The following is a 22238-nucleotide window of genomic DNA, read 5'->3' on the forward strand; positions in this document are numbered from 1 at the left end:
TTGAGGCTCGCTCTTGGCTCAGCTCTAGAGCTTCTTCAATCAGTCCACGAAGGCAGTAAGATTTTTCAGGTATCACTTTTTACAGTTTTTAGTTTATTCTCTATAAATTTTTAGTTTGATTATCCCCTTAAGTTGCTGCTATTCATCTAATCATATGGTGAGTGAAAATATGTATAGGAAATTATAGATGCTTAAAATATAGCTTGTTGAGAAATGAGAATTGGAATGAATTCCATTTTCTATTTGCAATTTGCTTGTGGTTCGTCCAGAGATAATCCCATTTTCCTCCATGAAAGGAGTCAAAGGATGTTTGTTTTAGGAATAAGAGTCAAATTAGCCATCGAACGTAACGTGAAAGTGTAATTGGGCCACTCAACTAAAAAAGTGCAATCAGATCATTCAACATAGTAAAATCATGCAATTTGTCCCAAGTGACCTGCAGTGGTAGGTTACCAACAAGTAATTGATTAAGTTTTTTTAAAAAGAATTAAAAATTATTTCAAAACAAAAGAAAAAAGAAAAAGAAAAAAAAAACAGGGGGTCTCCGTCAGAGAGGGGACAACTGGTTCCGGCGAGGCAGAGCAGGTGGCGGTGGATGGCGAGTGTTCCCGGCGAGGTAAGGCAGTGCACAGTAGCGGCAGTTCGGCGTAGGCAGTTTCTGGCGGAGCAGTGGTTCCCGTCTGCAACAACATCCACACAGCAGTTCCAGCGATGGTTTCTCCTCCGGCGAAGGCTTGATGCGGCGACCTCTGGTCTTCTTCCGGTACTGTTGTTCTGCAAATCGCCGATTGGCTGGCGTTGCGACGGTGGGCGGCGACCACGAGGCGAATGGAGACGGCGACAACGACAGCAGTAGGATGTTTGGCCATGGCGGTGGTGCTACTCCGATCTCCGGCTCGGTTCGGGGTGGTAGCGCTGATGGCGGTGTTTTGGGTGGGAGAGAAGGCTGAGTGTTCGATGGTGGCAAAGCTTTCGGCCGGTGACCATGGATGTCAGCGTCCGTCTCTCTCTCGTTGTTGGTGTTGCGTGAACTTGCGTCGGTGTTTAGCTTAAGTTCCATGGAGACGATACGCAGATCTTTTTTTTTTTTTTTTTTTTTTTTAATAATTACCTGTTGGTAACCTACTAATGCAGGCCACTTGGGACAAATGGCATGATTTTACAATGTTGAATGGTCTTATTGCACTTTTTTTTAGTTGAGTGGTCCAATTGCATTTTCACGTTACGTTCGATGACTAATTTGACCCTTATTTCTTTGTTTTATAAATTCTGGTTCGGATTTATACGCTGAGTAAGAAAAAGACGATTTTATCCCTCGAATTAACAATCACTTAACCAGCACTTGACGGAAGGACCTCAATTAGAAAAAATTTAATAGTCGGATGGTTAAATTGTCTAAATTAAAAGACGGGGACTAAATGTGGAAAATTCAACATACTTGGGGGGACCATTGCTGGAATTAACTCTAAAAGAATGACTAGGTCTCATATACCTTCCCCAAATTGGACCAAACATATCTACCGATACTCCTTGAATTGACAGAAGTGTAGGACATCTATTGGTGAAAAAAATAAGAATCATAATACTAGATCTAGTAAAGAAAATGATCATCATTCTCTCCCTTATCTCTATTTTGGATATGCTCTCAACAAATTAAAATATAAAAAATATATCATTAAAAAATTCTAATTAAGTTCTTTTAGATAACACTCATATTAATATATTTATTTTAAAAAATAACTATATAGGTATATAAAGTCATTACTTTATTGTAATGTTTATGTACATTAAACTTTGTTTTTATAAATATATAGAAGGAACTTTATGAACATATTATAAACTGAATGAGAATATATTAATGGCCCGGTTTGGTAAATGACTGTTAGCTGATAGTTGTTAGTTGTTAGCTTATTGGGTCAATTAGAGGGTATAACTAGTTGATAACATTAGCTGATTGTAGAAAGATGTTTGGCAAATTAGCTGATAGCTGATAGCTGTTTGGTATAATTTCTTTTTCTCAAAAAGCTAATTGAAAAAGTTGCTTTGAGCAGTTTTTTGAATTTTAGCATTTTGGAGTTATAAAAAGCTAATTAACTAAACATTTATATTAATTTTTTAACCAAGTCAAACAATTAATAGTGGTCAAATAAGCCAAAATTGACATATAGGCTAACTATTTTACCAAACAGGGCCTACGTATATTTAGTTTAGTATTTGTAGACACTAAGGTTTAGGTTTATGGACATATATAACAAATATTATGAACATAATACAAGATGTATGTTATTAAACATTATGCCGTATGTACATTAAGTTTTGTTTTTATGAACATACAGAAGAAACAGTATTAACCTATTATAAATTGAATGTAAATACATATAATGTATATTTAGTTTAGTATTTATAGACATTATGATTTAGATTTATGGATATATAAAACAGAAAATAATGAACATAGTACACGATGAATGTTATTAGACATGATGTGTCTTTAATATATAATGTCTATGTACATTAAGCTTTGTTTTAACGAACACATAGAACATTATGAACCTACCATATATAGACTGAATGAAAATACATATGATATACATTTACGTGACGCTTGGTTTGTGAAATACATTGAGAATATCATTCTGTGGAATAAATCTATTCCGCTGTTTGGTTAGGATTTTTCAACAAGGAATAGAATTCAGCGAAATAGCCTATTCCCTTTGCAATGGGTATAGTGATTCCCAAGGCCCCCATTGTTATAAGTTATTCCTAACCATTTGGAATAACTATATTTTTATTATTTCAAAAATACCCTTAAAACACCTTAATAAATACATATATTACCAAGTTTCTTTTGAGTTCGGTTCGATTTTTCAATTAAATCGAATCGAAACCATTCATTATAAAATATAGAACAATTTGGTTTTTTAATAATAAACCAAAACCTAACCGTTCGGTTCGACGTCACTACAGTGACCGCAGGGCAGGGTGGTTGCTCAGAGATTCTGCTCGACCACGTGTATCTAAACTCGGCTGCTAGCCAAGAATCACTGGCCCAGATGGGGACATCAGGGTGTCCGGGCTGCCCGAGGGCCATTAGGTGGATCTAGAGGATGAAGATGCCAATCAGTCCGCCAGCCTAGAACGACGAAAACGCCCGATTGCCAACCCAGAGGTGCAACTAAGAACCCGCCGGCCAGCTAGGATATTTTGATAGGACTTTAATGAACTAGATAGCCCCCCGCCCTTTTGCAATATTAATGACTCCTCTTCAAACTGGCCAGCCTCCAGGCCGACTACCCACTTACCAACCATCTTCCACACAAAGACCCTAGCATGACCATCCTACCTTTGCGAGAAAATGACTTAGCCTTGCCCTTACTAACCATCTCCTACGCTTGAGGAAGCGTGGTTAACCAATTTTTGTGTCCCGTCAGGTTTTAACCTATCTTCAATGCCAAACATGCGTGGGGCGGCCTGGTCGCCCGGCTAGCCGCCAGGACGCCTGCAAGCCCCTTCGACTACTAGGTCGATAATCCCCCTCCTTTCAAATAGACGCTTGAAGAAGCATGGTCAGCCGGCCTCGTCGCGAGGGGTTACTGGTCGGCTCCCGACCCATCTGAACGCCATGAATGTGTTGTGTGGAACAGCCTAGTTGCCCGACTTGTTGTCAGGATGCCTGCACGCCCCATTCGACGACTAAGTCGGTAATCCCACTCCTTTTAAATAGACACTTGAGGAAGCATGGTGAACCGACTGATAAGTGCCAAAATGTGCTACTTTTGTGGGGGTACTTGGGAGACATATCGTGCTATAATTGGAGTCTTTTGAGCCTATTTCATGCTTAGAATAGCTTATTTTGATAAAAAAAAAAAAAGGAACAAGGACTAATTGTGGTTGCATGTGTAGAATATAGCAAAACATTGACATTTTTAGGGCATTTCGGCGACAATTTGGTAATTTGAACATATCTGGAACTAGGGGTGTCCAAATGAGCTTATTTCAGTGGCATTAAAACGAAAACTCAAAGGAATACAACTTTTTATGAAGACCACAGAGATTGATTTAGGCGTCTCTCAGCCACGATGCAACTACGATCGTGACAACATAGTGGCAAAACATCTGAGAGTTGTCACGAAATTTGTCACGCGCGTGACTCCCAGTCACGATGGGTGCGAATTGTTTTTAAAAATCTAATTGGGATGATACTAAAGGGGGTTAGATAAGATTTTTAGGCATCAAATCACTTTTAGACTTTTCCCCATTATATTAGAATTTTTTCTCTCTAGGTTAGTTACACTTCTAGCTCAAGCTCTCTCTAATCTCTCAATTTTCTAGAAAGAGGAAGTTCAATTATTGTAGGAGGAATTGACAACTTCTTCATTGATGATTGAATGAAATTTCTATTGAGGTAGGTAACTTCATTGCATTTAATTCTTCTAATTTCCTCCATTGATTGCTCAATTGCTTTTGTTATTCAATCTAGATCAATAATGCTTGTCTAGAATCTTCATGTGAATTGGATCTTATTTCCTTGTGTTGTGTATGAATTGATCAAGGTAGTTGTGACTATGTGTTGATGTCTTGTTGGAAGAGGAATGCTTATATTGACTCTTGTGTGTGAAGTGCACCACATGCATGAAGGTTTAGGAAGGATTATGATTGCAAGAGATTGATGCATAATCCTAGACTCCTTCCCCTTGAAATTCCCGCCCTAGATTCGAGAGGACAAGGTCTGGAATGGGATGTAGACAACATGTTTGATTAAATACCTCATAGGGAATGTTGACCCTGAGGTGCTACATTTCCCTATGATATGCCTTAGAGACCAAAATTGGGGCTAATGCATTAGAAGTCATCTCACATAGACCTCAATTCATCACATAGCTTCACTTCTTACCTAGGTTTATTCATTTCACATGATCAAGGGTAGGCAATCAAATTCACCTCACATCCTCTTTGTTAACTTCGTTTCTTTGTTTGCACCTTTACTTACATTGCTCTTCACCTTTTGCAATCCTTACCATGAACCTTCATAACTTTCTAGTGCAGATGTCTGATTGTGTTTGATAATACAACATTCAATTCCAAGTGTCCATCCTTGTGAGGACGACATCCCGGGAATCTTCATTCCCAACCTTCTTTCCATCCATCGCTTAACTACCACACGTCACCGGCCTTGTTGCGAGGGGTGACTGGTCGGCTTCCAATTCTTCTGAACACCATGAATGAGTAGTGATGGACGGCAATAGTAGACTTGCAATTTTAGGGAAACAGATTAAACGAATTCTATTGTGATGTAACTAAGTAGATAGTTTGGTAGTCGATTGCCTACATAGTGTGCTCAAATGAAACATGACTACTGATAAAACCTTTTCAGGTGATGTGTGTTCCATATATGATCCACTGGTCAGCTTTCCATGGTCTCTAGTCGGTAAGTTCCTTGGTACACGATTGCTGCGATATTGTAGGGGCATTCGCACTTAGCTGCCAATTTTCCTCCCTTAGTCGGTTGATTGGTCCCAATCTCTTGATACCAAGTTGCCCACTTGAAAGTATCTTAGTACTGCTGGACCTGCAGGTACTCGGCCATTCGGGCATAAGCAACATCTCTCCTTTCTTCTAAAAATTTCTTCTCAATCTGCATGCTCTCTTCGTTCCCTTCTTCATACTATAAATAGAACTCTCTTGGTAGTTCTAAAATCATCAAAAAACAAAATGATCTTTCTTTTCTTCCTTCCTCTTTATTAATTCCTGAACAGTGTTTTGTGCATTTCAACTTTAATTAATGAGTGCAACAATAGAATAGTTGTGTAACCTTGGGGAACAATGTCAATATATATATATATATATATATATATATATATATATATATATATATATATATATATATATATATATATATATGGCCAAGTTCCAGTGCGGCCAAGCCTTAACCTGCAGTCAGTGCGCCCACACTATTAGGTATGAAAACACACACCAATAGTGTTAGTAAATGCACAACAAAAGAATGCACTAGTGCACCAAAAAACGCCCCATTAGGTACGCATCACTAAAAAACGCACCATTAGGTATGCATAGAAGCACCACACAATTAGGTGTGGGAAGGTATGATGCATTTTTTCGGGTGTGGTGCGTTTTGTGGTGCATTTGTGCATTTTATTGTTGTGCGTTTTTACACACCTAATGGTGCGGCTGCACCGATCGCACGTTAAGACATGGCCGCATTTGAGCTGACACGTGAACATTGCAAGGTGGAGACAGTTCCACGATAACAATTGGTGCAATCCCTATACCATGGACTAGGATTCACATTGAGGACCCTGGTGCATGTGTGTGTGTTTTTATTTTGTGAGTTTTTGTGTCCTGTGTTATAAAATTGTGTACCTTAACAGGGCGTTTGGTTGGAGGGAATTAGAATTCCATTCCCACTTAATTCCCACCTAATTCCGAAGGCAACTAAATTCCTTAGTTTGGTTGGAGGGAATTGTAATTCCATGGAATTGCAATTCCTTCATTTTCATGGAATTAGAATCCCACGCCCCCATTGGGATTTTAATTCCATGGATTTTAGGAAGAAAAAAGAAAGATAATCCTGAGACAAAATTACCCCTCCCTTTTTAACCTAAAATTGATGCCTGACTTTCCCTTCTAGATAGTAACGTGATTCTTCTTAGACTATTGTCAATAGAGAACGTTGTTCCTAAGCAATAATCATTCTATGCCAACCTTAATCAAGTATGTTTTCTCAAAACTCTCAAGTATTTAAATTTGATGTGTGTATATAGTGTATTTGCCTAAATTTTGAACAACAAAATTTTCATTTTGTGCGCCGATGGTGGGTGTGTTGTATAATGTTCATTTTGTTCGCCGATGAGTGGTATTTGAATTTAATATGTTATATTTTTTTTTTTTTTTTGTGTTTGAATATGCAAATGGGTCCAAGAAATACTTGTCATTTAAGATTATTAACAACAACAACAACAATAGGTATTTTGGACTTTATACTACTTATTCCCCCTCAATTCCCATGTATACCAAACATTGGAATTGAAATTTCCAGTAATTTTATTCTTGCAAACCAAACACTGGAATTTAAACTCCAACTTTATTCCCACATTATTCTTTTCCCATGGAATTACAATTCATTTTCCACCTAATTCCTTACCTCCAACCAAACGTCTTGTAAGAGTACGAATTATGTACCTGAAACAAATTAGAAATTTGTACTTGAATTTTTGTTTCTTGTGTTGTAAAATTATGTGCCTATGAACACAAATTGTGTACCTAAATTAGATTAGAAAAATAAGTAAATATATAACATGTGTATGTATCTTGTTTTGTGTTTTTGTGTCTCGTGTTATGAAATTTTGTACCTTATGAGTATGAATTATGTACTTCGCCGTTTCGATCTAGATCCAAAATGCTATGTGGGAGTTGTTATACCATGGACCAAGGTCCACGTTACAAGGTGGACCCTGGTCCAAAACAACGTATAAATTGTGTGTTTTTAATATTAGAATTGTGAACTTCTAGAATATAACTTGTGTACATAACAACTGTAAAAGAGAATTTGTGGATACTATACAAGGTTACCAAATCCTAAGATGTTAATATTGTATGACTGCAGTATTGGAAATGAACTTGTGAATACAAAACAATGTAATGAATTACATATATGTTAACATTGTGCGTTCGTAGTATACAAATTATGAATTTTTAAAAGGTAAATTGTTAACATTTAGTACGTAAATTATGAACATTTAGACCCGAGTCCACTTTACAAGGTGGACTCGGGTCCACAGAATAATTTGCGGCTACGTGAACCTTGATCCATAATATAAATTGCCATTGAAGTAGTTTTGGGCTCATGGGAAATTTTACTATGGGCCTAATTTGTGGAGAATGGAGATGAACCTGGATATAATATCATTTGAGTTTAAAGTATCTTTCGTTAGCTAAGTTTCGAGACTTTCTCATTCCAAACACATTAAGCAACATGTCTAAGCAAGTCTTGGGACCTTTGGGCAATCATTATACCCTGCACCACGATGCACTGTGCACTGTACTTCTCGCGCCTCCCAAAAAGACATCGTTTTGGGAGGCGTGGTAGGAAGTTGACATGATCATGTATATTTGTTTATACAATTATGTATATTTTTTATTATGTACATTTTTTATACAATTATGTACAATTTTTTTTATACAATTATGTACATCCGAATCAGGAAATTTTTGTGTATTATGTTAAGAGTTGATGTGTATTATGTTAAAAGTTTATGTTTATTATGTATTATGTTAGATTATGTGTATTATCTTTTAAAAAAGAGTATGTGTATTTTGTTATATAATTATGTACATTCATGTATACAATTATGTGTATTCTAGTATAACATTATGTACATTTTTTAACATGAGATTTTTTTTAAGGAAAATTAACTGCCAAACACTGGGTAGCGAAATTTAAAAAAAAAAAATTAAAATGACGGCATTTTGCATCTAGGCACACAATGCAACGCGCGCCGTGGTGTAGGATATAAATTGCCGCCTTTAGGAGAGCAATTTGTAGACATAAAAAGATTGGAAACTACACATGGACTGATAAAACTAGGCAAATTATGCCCTGGACCCGTGTCCACATTGAATTGTGGACACGGGCCAAAAACGACGTCGTTTTTTAAAAAAAACGCGTCATTTAGTTAAAAAAAAAAAATCGCGCGCGTTTTGCCGTTAACGGCGTTAACGGCGTTATTTTTTTTTTTTTGGATTATGAATGTACAGTTATGCCGTTATGAATGTACAGTTATGCCGTTATGAATATACAGTTATGCAATTATGAAATTATGAACACAGAGCTCTAACATTATGAACTTACAATTATGAACATATATAATGATAAAATTATGACCATGGAGCTTTAAAATTGTGAATATAGAGCTTCGAAGATTATGAATGTACAGTTATGGAGTTATGAATGTACAGTTATAGAGTTATGAATCTACAGTTATGGAGTCATGAATCTACAGTTATGAGATTATGAATCTACAGTTATGGAATTATGAATGTACAATTATTGATCGAATTATGAACAAAGAGCTCTAACATTATGAACTTACAATTATGAACATATAGTGATAAAATTATGAACATAGAGCTCTAAAATTGTGAACATAGAGCTTCGAAAATTATGAATGTACAATTATGGAGTTATGAATGTACAGTTATGACGTTATGAATGTACAGTTATAGAGTTATGAATGTACAGTTATAGAGTTATGAACGTACAGTTATGGAGTTATGAATGTATAGTTATTAACATATAGTAATAAAATTATGAACATATACTTCTATAACAAAGTGGTCTGAAATTAAAAAAAAAAAAAAAAAAAAAAAAAAAAAAAAAGAAGATAACAGTGCCTAACGGCACTGTTACCCGTGTCCAGCAAGCATGCTGGACACGGGTCCAAGGCATAACGATTGATAAAACTATTATTGGGCCTTACTTTGATATTGGTTATTGGGGTCATGACGTAGTGTTGGGTTAAAATAATTGATTTGATTTTTTTATTTTTTTTATTTTATTACAAAGGAAGGGGAATACCCATACAATCTATGCCTACAATGAGGCTCAAAACCTAAACCTCATACATAGAGGAACAATCCAATACCAATGGACCACAAGCCACTTAGTTATAATTGATTTGATTTGATTAGCCAAAATAAACTTGATTTTGGGTTGTTGAGAAATAATTTGATTAAATTATATTATATTTGAATTTAAATAATTATAATTAAATTGTCAATTACCCTGTAATGTAATAGCATCCCGGTTAACATTCTAAATAGATGGTCATATGTTCAGCCCAGATCAAGGTCCACCCCCATTTTATTAACACTTGTTGTAATTCGATTATCATTTTTTTGTTGTTAAATATATACAAATTCCATTTTCGTGTTTACAGAATCATAAAAATCTAAATTTTCACTTATTCCTAAAACATCATAAGTGATTAAAAGTAGTAATCTAACCTAATTACCTAAATACGTATCATGGGTTACTGTGGATGTGGAGATGTTTTAAGTGTCCAAAATGGTATAACTTTTCGAATAAATTTAAAGAATACGAGTCAAATAGATTATCGAACTACAAATGAAACTACACTTGTGTCATCTAACTTAAAGAAAATTACAATTGAGTCTTTGAATAACGCAAAATCATGCAATTGAATCTAAAATGACTTGTTTACCCAGTATATACAACAGTTATCATATTAAAGAAATTATTTTTTAAAAATTAATTTTAATAACTTTAAATAAAATAAAATTTAAAAAACAAAAACTCACCCACACCCGCTCCTTTTTCTCCATAGTCCATAGTATAATTTGCCCGAAAGCTGGGGTGGGTTTTTGGTTGATTGTTTTTTCTTTTTCTTTTTTTTTTAAAAAATTTTTTTTTTATTTATTTAAAATTATTAAAATAAATTTAAAAAGAAGCGGTCCCTTCGTATACCATGGTTCATAGTATCATTTGCCCGAAGGGTAGGGGTGGGGTTTTTTTTTTTTAACAAATTTATTTTATTTAAAATTATTAAAATAAATTTTAAAATTTTTTTTTTTAATAAGGTAATCACCACATCAGCAAATATCGGGTAAACAGATCATTTTTTGGATGATTTTGCATTATTCAAAGATCCAATTACAATTTTTTTGAGTTGGATGGTCCAATTACAGTTTCGTATATAACTTGATGATCTATTTGACTCTTATTCCTAAGTTTTTACAAAAAAAAAAAAAAAAAAAAAAAAAAAAAAAAAAAAAAAAAAAAAACAAACAAACAAACAAAAAAAAAACAAACCACAAAACCTTATATATTCCTCAAGTCATTACAAAGAGTATGGAAAATAAAAGAAGGGCCGGTATCAAACCAAAACCGACTACCTAACGATAAACTAGCATTTCTAGCTAATAAGTGAGTCACAATATTAGCAGAACGCTTTACAAAACAGAGATTAACATTAGAAAACAAAGCTAAAAGACTATTAATATCACAAAAAATTAAACCATAAGGTGAATCATTATTAGTATGCAATTGAGTAACAAGTTATTGAGCATCGGTCTCAATAAGAACACCATCGTAAGCCTGATCCTTTAACCAGCTCAATGCCTCCCGGACAGCCAAAGCTTCAACTTCTTTTGGTAAAACAACTCCCCTTTTTTCCTACAGCTCCAACTGCTACGATAGTGCCCATATAATCACGAAGTACCCAACCCAGTCCAAGCATATTCCGATCCCCACGAACAGCTGCATCAACATTTAATTTCAACATATCATGATTTATCGCCTTCAACATTTAATTTCAACATTGCATTTCCCAACGGTTGCTGCCTAACCCTCCGCCATTCTCTTAAATACCCCAAGGAGAGACGAACCACCTCTCTCGGATTAATGCTAATTCCCTGCCAAAGCTTCTTATTTTTCACCTCCCAAATACCCCAAAAAATAAGAATAAGATGATATAACTCACCTCCCGTAAGGCATTTAAAACATCCATCTAACGATTCTCGAAACCCATCCTCATCCCCCACATCCCAATTCCACCCATAAGCAGCCTAAACCCGCACAACATAATCACAATAGGGTAAAATATGAGCAGCAGATTCCCTCACCACCCCACACAGTGCACACACAATACCACAATTAAATCATTTTAAAGAAAGTGCCAATTTAGTAGGTAACGAGGCAGTACAAACACTCCAGAAAAAACATTTAACATTTGGAAGAATATGCATTTTCCACATCCTAGTCCAATTACCTCTGTGAACCCCATCTCTCTCCCCAACTAACAAACGATAAGCACTTTTGACCGAATAATTCACATCCCCTTCCCCATCCCAAAACACGTATCAACCCCTTTAGAAATAGAGATATGAACCTTTAAAATCAGCTGCTTGTCCATCTCTAAAAATAGATCATCCAAAATCTCCATATCTCAATCATTCAATTCAGCATTCATAAGACTATCCACAGTAGCATTTTGTAAATGATCAAAAACAAGAGTAGTCACACAAGGATTAACCCGGGAGGGCAACGACGGATCACCCCAAACCCGAATGTCACGCCCAGTGCCCACTCTCCATCTAACCCCCTGACGAATCCTAACCCAAGCTTCCCAAACACTCCTCCAAACATAAGACGGGTCCTTCCCTAACTGGGCAACATAAAATCGCTACCAGGATAATATTAACGAAACACCCTAGGCACTAACGACTCCCTAGTGAGAAATATCCACCCCTGTTTACTCAGCAAAGTAACATTCATGTCATGCAATATCTTAAACCCCAGTCCTCCTAACTTCTTAGGTATACAAAGATCCTCCCACCTCTTTCATCTAATACCACCCCTTCCCTCCCTCCCCTCACACCCCACCAAAAGGAGTTACAATGTCTCTCCAAGTCAGCACAAAGCCCTTTTGGTAGTAAAAAAGAAAAAAAAAAAAAAAAAAAAAAAAAAAAAAAAAAAAAAAACCTGCATAGCATTGTTTGGAATAGTTCGAAGGACAGTTTTTAACATAATTTCCCGCCCTTCCCTAGACATGTACCTATTAGTCCACAAACCAATCCTACACTTTATTCGTTCTTTAATCCACCCCAAAATGTCATTCTTCCTTCTCCCCACCAGCCCCAAAAGACCTAAATACTGCCCCCCTAGAGTGGTACTACGAACTCCCAACTCATTACACAGAACATCCCGCTCTTGCCAAGTTAAGTTCCGTCCAAAACTCACTTCAGATTTATCAAAATTTACCATTTTCCCCGAAGTGCTGCCAACACACGCAACACCTCCCTAATAACCATAGCTTCCATATAATTAGCTTTGACAAACAAAAGAAGGTCATCAACAAAGCATAGATGGGAAATAGAAGGAGCCCCTCTAGCAATTGTAACCCCATGGAGCACACCCCCTATTCCCTCATCCTTAACATACTACTAAACCCCTCCATCACTAACAAAAAGGGATAAGGAGAAAGAAGATCTCCCTAGTAGAGGCCACGACTAGGAATAATAGGTCCCTAATCCCCCCCCCCCCCGCCCCCCCCCCCCCTCCCTCAAGAATAACGTGATAATGAACAGTGTTAATACATTCCATGATCAAAGAAATCCAAGAGCAATTAAACCCCATCCAAGACATAGCCTTCCCAAGGAAATCCCACTAAACCCGATCATAAGCTTTACTCATGTCAAGTTTTAAAGCCCCATACTTCTTACCCCTTTCTCCCATTTGTCTATTCAGAAAATGATTCACCTCATACGCTAGAAGGACATTTATATATCCACAATTAACCGACCAGGCACAAAGGCACTTTGAGCTTCTCCAATGAGACCTCCCAAAATTCCTTTTAGCCTGTTAGCCAACACTTTAGCTACAATTCTATATAAAACATTACACAAAGCAATAGGGCGCAGGTCACTCATAGTCTCATGGTACTTCTTCTTAGGGACGAGGACAATATGAGTCTTATTAATATTCTCCGGCAGCTTACCTTCCTGAATAACCCTCCTAACAGTTAACACAACCTCCTCATCCACAATATTCCAATATTCTTGGTAAAACCCCGAATTAAATCCATTAGGACCCGGCGATTTATCAGGAAACATGGTAAAAAGGGAAGCTTTAACCTCCTCCTCCCTCAGCATACAATTTAACCCCTCATTCTGCGCCCCGAAAATAGAAACCCTTCTTGAAATACACTCAAGCACCGGATCAAACTCACCACAACTAGTCCGAAACAAACCCTCAAAATAACCCTCCCTATCTGACACCCAATCCCAACCTAATTCCGGATACGTTTTATAGCATTTTTATGACGACATGCAGTGGCAGATCTAGTATGAGAGCAGCTGCCCCAGCTCACCCCCACCCCACATATATATATATATATATATATATATATATATATATATATATATATATATATATATATATATATATATATATATAGTACATGTTTTAGTATAAGTATAAAAAATAGATAAAAGTTAATAACAGATAGTTAGATCAGGTGGCAAAGCACGTGATTAGCCTTAAAAATGACCAAGGTTTGAATCTTTTCATATGGTTTTATTCAACATAGCTTTATTATGGCTTTTCTTTTCAACACACACAATTTCTTAATGACTTATAAATATTAATTAATGGTGAGAATTACACACACACACACACACACACACACTGATAAGTGCTTAATTGTCTATATTTTCCCGGCTTTCACTAAGCCATTTTTGCTCATAGATTATTCCAAATTTCAATATATTAGGACTAATTTGTGTTATTTTGCAAAGAATTTGGTTTGAAAAGCTTTGGAAGCAAAAATGAGTACTTTCATGGACTTTGATGGTCATTAGAGTCAAAAGGAGCGTTTTGAATGCATTGGAGTCAATGGGAGCCAAGGAGAAGCTAAGAGGATGGCTAAAACACTTCAAACGGAGCCTAAGAGTGGTGTTTTCAATGGTGTTAGTCATATGGGAAAACCAAAACAAAAGAGGAGCAAAAGATCAATGCATTGCAATGTTTGCTCAAATCGACCATTGTTCGGTATTTTGACTATATCTCAGCCTAGGAGTGTTGAAATGAAGTGATTCTCGTGTCATTGAAAAGAAAACTCAAAGGGATACAATTCTTATAAAAACATGAAAGCCTAAAAAGGAAGCCACAGGGGTCAAAATCGTCCTTGAAGTTGATGTTCCAAACTTACAATTCAAAACTGATAAGTGTTTGGTTTTTGGACCATATCTTGGCGTAGGAATATCCAAATATAGTGATTCGTGCTACATTGGAAAGAAAACTCGAAGGGACACAATTGTTATGAAGACTATAGTTCCAAATTCTGACGTTTGGAAGGCCAAAGACACGGACAAGTGCACGACCGTGTCTTTGGCCGTGTAATTTCTGTGCAAATTCAAGTGTGCACTGCCTTTTTAGACATGGCCAGGGACATGGCCATGTCCCTGTCTGTGTCACCTGCACTATGCTTTATTTATGCACGAATGTTATCATTTTTAACTTGGTTTTGGACCTTGTTCCAACCCTAGACATTCTCTACTCATTTCCTTCATATTTTTAGGTTAGATTAGGCTTAGATTTATGTTTCTTAAAACTTTTGAAGCTTGTAATCTTGGATTTGAAGCTTGGATTCCAACATTTCAAGATTCCACCCTCCATTTTCAATAAAGAAGCTTTCTTTCCCTTATCTCTTTCTTTTTCAAGATTTATGTTTAATGCTTGTGTTTTTGTGTAATTGTGTTCTTTATGCTATTTAATCATGAGTAGTTAGTTTAAGGACTTGAGTTAGGGTTGTATTTTCTATCTTGATGCTTGATTTGTGATTATTGCAAATAGGGGAAGAACTCGAACGTAGGGTTCTTGAGTTTTTGAAGGATTTGTGTTTGCATATTGTTAATGTTTGGTGTACAACATTCATTGGCATGTTTTGGAGGATTCTTGGCCTCAATGAGAGTTGGGTCAAGATTCCAAGCCACTCCTTGCATAAACTTGATTTTTTATATGAAATTGGGGGAAATTGGGGGTTTTAGATGCTTTGTGTTTTTGAAGAACTTGGAGTTGATTCACCAAGAGAGTGGGGCAATTCCTTGTTCTAATCCTTATTAATTTGCTCATGTGAGTGACTTATAGACTAGGATTCCTATGTGCATCCCCTCTATTCCTTAGTTTTGTGATTTTCCCCAATCCTTAGGTTGTGCTATGCATCTAGAAGATAATGTTTTCTAGCTTGAGTCCTATTTCTTTATTTCGTGTTTACATCTTGATAATATGTGTTTGTGTTACTTTGTTTGGTTTCTGTAGTCTCAATCTCGTTATGATTTTCTTAGCTTCTTGTTGATTTCCTTATGCTAGTGCCTAGTTTGTTGTGATTGAAGATTGTGTGCCATAACCCCCAATCCCCTAAGGACGACATTACACACCCGAGCTCACATCTTATTTTTGCTACATCAAAAATTAGCGTCGTTGCCGGGGATTGGCCATTTGGTAGTTCTATGTGATTGCTTGTTTTACTAGCATTGGAGTTTAGGTAATCTTAGGAGACTAAGTTTTTTTTTCTCTTTTTGTTTGTTTTTATTGTTCAAAGAGCTTATTGTCTTACCATGATTGAGTTTTCGTAGAAGGATCTTTACTTGGTGCATTCACTCTTAATTGAAAATGAAGAGTTTTCACCACTCAATCAAGAACTTTGAATTATGGAGGGTTATGATTTCCAAGAACAAAGAATGTCATTGCCCGATCTCATCAAAATGGGTATAAAGACCTTTCAAGGTGGTCCACTTCAACCATTCCTTTCTTATTCTAAATGGTGTTCCTATTGTGGTGAAGTTCATGCATTGGTGAATTGTTACAAGTTAAACTTATCAAGTCAACACCACCTCAAGATTGTCAACCTTTCGCTCAAGAGTGTGGTATCAATATGAGTCAAGAAGTCCCTCAAGAAGAAACTTTTCAAGCTTTGGAGCCATAATCTCCATGGTGTCTTATATGTGGTTGTTCTCATGCTTTGAAAAGTTGCCATATTTTGACTCCCACTTACCAAGTGCCTCATCAAGATGATCAACAACAAGCTTTGGAATATAATGTCAATGTCAATGAAGAAGCTTTTCAAGGAGGTACACCACCAATGTTCATGTCACAACCTCTTTGGTGTGCCATATTTAGAGGACCACATGAAGCCGAATGATGCTACATCTTTGATCCTAATTTCCAATATCAAGGCCAAGTTCAAGAACTTCCACATCAAGAACCTCAACAACAATATGAAGACCAATTTCAAGAAGTCCATTACCAAGAACCTCAACAAGAATGACAACCATTTGATCAAGAGCCTGAGATGAAGTTCATGATGGCCAACATGCTTATGCAATTGAATGAGTTAGAAAATCAAATGGATCATATAATGGCTCAAAGGCAAGGTTGACAACTCAAGAACCCATTAAAGATTCATCTTCCAATGAAGAGGTTCTACAAGAGTTGCTCTTGCCAAATGAACGTTATGTGGTTGATGGAAATGAAAAGGAGGGTGAGGACCTTGAAGATAAAGATGAAGATGATGAGTGCATTGAGATGGAGACACCAAGTTGGGGAAGTGTAGAATTGCAAGGGAATGGTGATAAGAGCAACTTGGAGATGGTCCAAGTGAAGAAGTGCTCAAGAATGATGAAATTTGTGGCACACATGAGGAATGCCCTTCAATGGATGATACTCCCTTGGATGAGGACTTTAGAGTGATTTGGGAACCAGGAAGAGTCAATATTCTTAAAAGTGTAAGCCCTCATTGGCATATATTCATATCCAAGGATTCTAACTTCCTATTGGTGCATGACGAAGACCCAAGGTTTCCATTACTTGCTCAAGAAAAGGAAATTCAAGAAGAAGAAAAATGTGGAGATCAAGAAAAGAATCAAGCTCATGACTACTATCTTGATCCAAAGTTTAGGAAGAAATCCTTGATTGATTTATGGATCAAGAATGGATTTGAGGAAAGAGGCATGAAACTTGGAACGAAGAATGAGGGAATCCTAGCAATGGGAGTGGTGAACTTGATTTTAAAGGAACTTATTGATGGTCACCACTTAAAGTTATTTAGAAGAAAAGGTTGAAGAAAAAAGAAAAAGAGATGAACAATGAAGAAGATATCATAGTCTTGAAAGTGTATCATTGCAATTTCTTTGAAGAGAATATGCTACTTTTGAGCTTAAAAGAGTTCCTTAATGCTTGGCATTTAAGGACATTTTTTGAAGATAAAGTGGATGGAGAAAATGAACTCATCTTCATCCAATCATGCATGGATAGTTCCTTGAGAGGTTGAGTCGAGCTAGTGACGCTAAAATTAGCGCTTCATGGTAGGCACCCCATGTTATCTTTCATTTTATTGCACTTTACTTTCTTCTTTATTTTTCTTTACACTTTTAATTTTGATATATCATGTTTTCACTTGTGCTTTCATGTATATATGCTCTTGACTCTAGGAATGACACTAAGGATTATACTCAATTCCAAGAAGGCTTCATGATGATTCTTTAGCACAAGAAGATCCATTAGGGGAGTCTCATCTACCTTCTCTACTTTCTTTAATTATGTATAGTGTTTTACTTAGTGTAGATAGTAGAGATTGTGGTCCTTGTGCTTATTGTGCTATCCCTCGCCCTTGTTCTTTGTTGTCTTTCACATCGAGGACGATGTAATTTCTTTGTGTGTGTGTGTGGGGGGGGGGGGGGGGGGGGGGGACAAAAATTGAGAAATTTTTGAAAATTTCTCAAACTTTACTTGGATGACTCATTGTGCATTTTGACTATATCTCAGCCTAGGAGTGTTGAAATGAAGTGATTCTTGTGTAATTGAAAAGAAGACTCAAAGGGATAAAATTCTTATACGAACATGAAAGCCTAAAAAAGAAGCCACATGGGTCAAAATCGTCCTTGAAGTTGAAGTTCCAAACTTACTATCTAAAATTGACCACTGTTTGGTTTTTGGACCATATCTTGGCCTAGGAATGTCCAAATAAAGTGATTCTTGCTCCATTGGAAAGAAGACTCGGGATACAATTATAATGAAGACCATAGTTCCAAGTTATGAAGTTTTGAAGGCCAAAAGACATGGCCAAGTGCAAGGCTGTGTAATTTCAGTGCAAATTCCAGTGTGCACTGCCTTTTTGGACACGGCCACGGACATGGCCATGTCCCTGTCTGTGTCACCTGCGCTATACTTTATTTATGCACGAATTTTGTCATTTTTAACTTGGTTTTGGACCTTGTTCCAACCCTAGGCATTCTCTACTCATTTCTTTCATATTTTTAGGTTAGATTAGACTTAGATTTATGTTTCTTAACACTTTTGAAGCTTGTAATCTTGGATTTGAAGCTTGGATTCCAACATTTCAAGATTCCACCATCCATTTTCAATAGAGTAGCTGTCTTCCCCTTATATCTTTCTTTTGCAAGATTTATGTTTAATGCTTGTGTTTTTGTATTCTTTATGCTATTTAATCATGAGTAGTTAGTTTATGGACTTGAGTTAGAGTTGTATTTTCTATCTTGATGCTTGATTTGTGATTATTGCAAAAAGAGGAAGAACTCGAACGTAGGGTTCTTGAGTTTTTGAAGGATTTGTGTTTGTATATTGTTAATGCTTGGTGTACAACATTCATTGGCATGTTTTGGAGGATTCTTGGCCTCAATGAGAGTTGGGTCAAGATTCCAAGCCACTCCTTACATAAACTTGATTTTTTCTATGAAAATGGGGGAAATTGGGGGTTTTAGATGCTTTGTATTTTTGAAGAACTTGGAGTTGATTCACCAAGAGAGTGGGGCAATTCCTTGTTCTAATCCTTATTAATTTGCTCATGTGAGTGACTTATAGACTAGGATTCCTATGTGCATCCCCTCTATTCCTTAGTTTTGTGATTTTCCCCAATCCTTAGGTTGTGCTATGCATCTAGAAGATAATGTTTTCTAGCTTGAGTCCTATTTCTTTATTTCGTCTTTACATCTTGTTAATATGTGTTTGTGTTACTTTGTTTAGTTATCGTAGCCTCAATCTCGTTATGATTTGCTTAGCTTCTTATTGATTTCCTTATGCTAGTGCCTAGTTTCTTGTGATTGCATATTGCGTGCCATAACCCCCAATCCCTTGAGGACGACAGTACATTACACACTCGAGCTCACATCTTAGTTTTGCTACACACACACACACACACACACACACACACACACACACACACACACACACACACATATATATATATATATATATATATATATATATATATATATATATATATATATATATATATATATATATATTATATATATATATATATAAAATAATAATAATAATAATAATCTGTTTTCTATTCCAATTATTTTATCAAATTAATTATGTTTCATATTTTGTTGTGAATATTTTTATAAAGTTTTGATGTGTTTTATTTTTCGCACATATCTAACAATATTTATGGCTATACTTCTTTTAAGTGTTTCATTTTTTTTTTTCTTCAAACTATCTCTTTTGTTATATTTCACCCCCACTGAAAAAAGTTTCTGGATCCGCCCCTGACAACATGCCTTAGCATGATTATGAAAAAAAATGGGTATTCATATCCCCCTCCTTAAGCCAAAAATGCTTAGCACGACGCCGGCAATACCCACTCACTCCCTAACAACCCCATATAAGCCCTATGAGCATCCTCAATCTCCCTCAACCCTCTCATATCCCATCTACCCCGTAACTTCTCCATACGAGTCCTCTCCTACCTAAACTCCTTCTTACGCTGCCCACCCCACACTTTCAACCTTTCCCCACATCCATTAATTTTTTGCGTAATAGCCTCCACTACCACACTCCCTCAAGCATCCGCCTCCAACTCCCTGCACCCATCCTCCTTTACCCAGGTTTGTTCGAACCGAAAGGAAACCCCTGCCTCGCTTCCCGTACTGGAACAAGAAGCAAAGGCAGGTGGTCGTTGCCCACACATTGTATCGACGTAGCCCAAGCCCCTCTAAACATATTTCCCCAATCGGCAGAAACCAGAATGCCATGCATTTTTTCCTGGACCTAGCTAGCATAACCACGCCCACTCTCCCAAGTAAATTGTTACCCGCCGAAAGGAAAATCAATTAATCCACAATCCCTCACTGCCTCCCCTAAACCCCTTAACAAATACCCTGGATGAGGAACCCTTCCCACTTGTCCATATGATCAGGAATGTCATTAAAATCCCCCATGATTACCCAAGGTAAGGAAAAAAGTGAGGACGAATGTTGTGGCCACGTGAATTGTTGAGAATATTTTAGAGCTAGTTATATTAATTAATTAATTAGGATGATTATCTTTAAATTATTTTAGATTTAGTTTGTTAGAATTATATTATTGTTTAAGTTTATCCTAGTTTGTTGATTAGGATTAGTTTATTTTATTTTTAATAATGATCTCATTTATGTGGTTGTAATATGTTTGTTAATGGCTATTTAAGGTCATTGCATGTCAAATAAAATACAGAGTTCAGATTGAATTTTTGAGTTAGAAAACTGAGCGTTTTCTGGAACTCGGATGAGTTCAGCCGTGAGTTGGTCATGGCAAACCTGACTTATCAAGTGTGGAACCTCACTTGTGGCGTCGTTCCTGCTCCTACGTATCACCTTATAACCCGGTGTGGTCGAGGACTTATCAAAACCCAAAAATTAACCCTTTTTTCAACCCAATTTAAACCTCCATATTCAATTTCACCTAGCCTAATAAATGATTTTTAAAATACTCTTTAAATTAGAGTGTCAAGAGAAGATCGGGCCAACTAGATTCGCATCATTTGGTATCAGAGCTTTAATTTGAGTCAAATCCTTATATGAACAGTTTACAATCATTCCCATAAATTTTGAGCTTATTCTAAGTGTCATATACGAACTTCATTCATATATTCTACCATATGATCTCGATCCCATCTTTCTACTTGGTTTAATTCATAAATTGTTTTTACATTAATTAGTAACTACCCCAAACAAACATAGATTCTGCAGAAATTTTCAGTCTACCCAGTTAGAGAAAAAAATTCCAAAAAAATACTTCCGGTTGTCCTTTTGCCTTGAAAATTTTTGTGGACATAGCCAGCCTATTTTTCTTTCTGACCAAAAAAAATTTTCAAAATATTATTCTCAGAAATACAGAAAAAATCTGTGAATCCACCCTACTGAATGAAAATTTCTGTGTATTGTCTGTTGTATTCTATACTGTCTTATGATTGATATCACCTCGATTTGTTGCTAGTATGATGAAAAAAGAAAAAGTCAAGGAAAGAAGATTGAAAAAAAAAAGAAGAAAAAAAAAACAAAAAAAAAAGTGAGAAACAACATTTGGAATTCCTTGTCTCATATTGATCATTTGTTTTTTCCCAAATATTAACCTTTCTGTGAGTTTAGTCATTTTTGGGTTAAGTTTCTTGACTTAGTCTTAAACTCTGAAAGAACTCCACAGGACAAGACTTGTTTTACTACTTGAGTGAATTTTATTTGTGAGATCATTAGAGCGTTTTATTATACATGAGTGGTAAAATAACTAGTGATCACCCCATTAAAGAGTGCAAGTGAGGGAGTGACGTGAGGTCCAATTCTCATACTTGGGGCGGGTTAGGAAAATGTCGAGTCCTAGTGAGATTGATGAGCAAGAATTAAGTCTTGACATGCGTCTC

The 22238-nt window shown here is 36.3% G+C and overlaps 1 long non-coding RNA gene across 1 annotated transcript; it reads left to right on the forward strand.

Annotated features, from left to right (window-relative positions):
• Positions 1-243: 243 nt before the first annotated feature.
• On the forward strand, positions 244-22010 carry LOC109183544. Its single transcript, XR_002054570.1, has 3 exons — positions 244-308; positions 8223-8231; positions 21999-22010. It is a non-coding gene; the product is annotated as an uncharacterized LOC109183544 (long non-coding RNA).
• The last annotated feature ends 228 nt before the right edge of the window (positions 22011-22238 follow it).

This window comes from Ipomoea nil, unplaced genomic scaffold, assembly GCF_001879475.1.
Source record: "Ipomoea nil cultivar Tokyo-kokei standard unplaced genomic scaffold, Asagao_1.1 scaffold1129, whole genome shotgun sequence".
NCBI lineage: Eukaryota > Viridiplantae > Streptophyta > Magnoliopsida > Solanales > Convolvulaceae > Ipomoea > Ipomoea nil.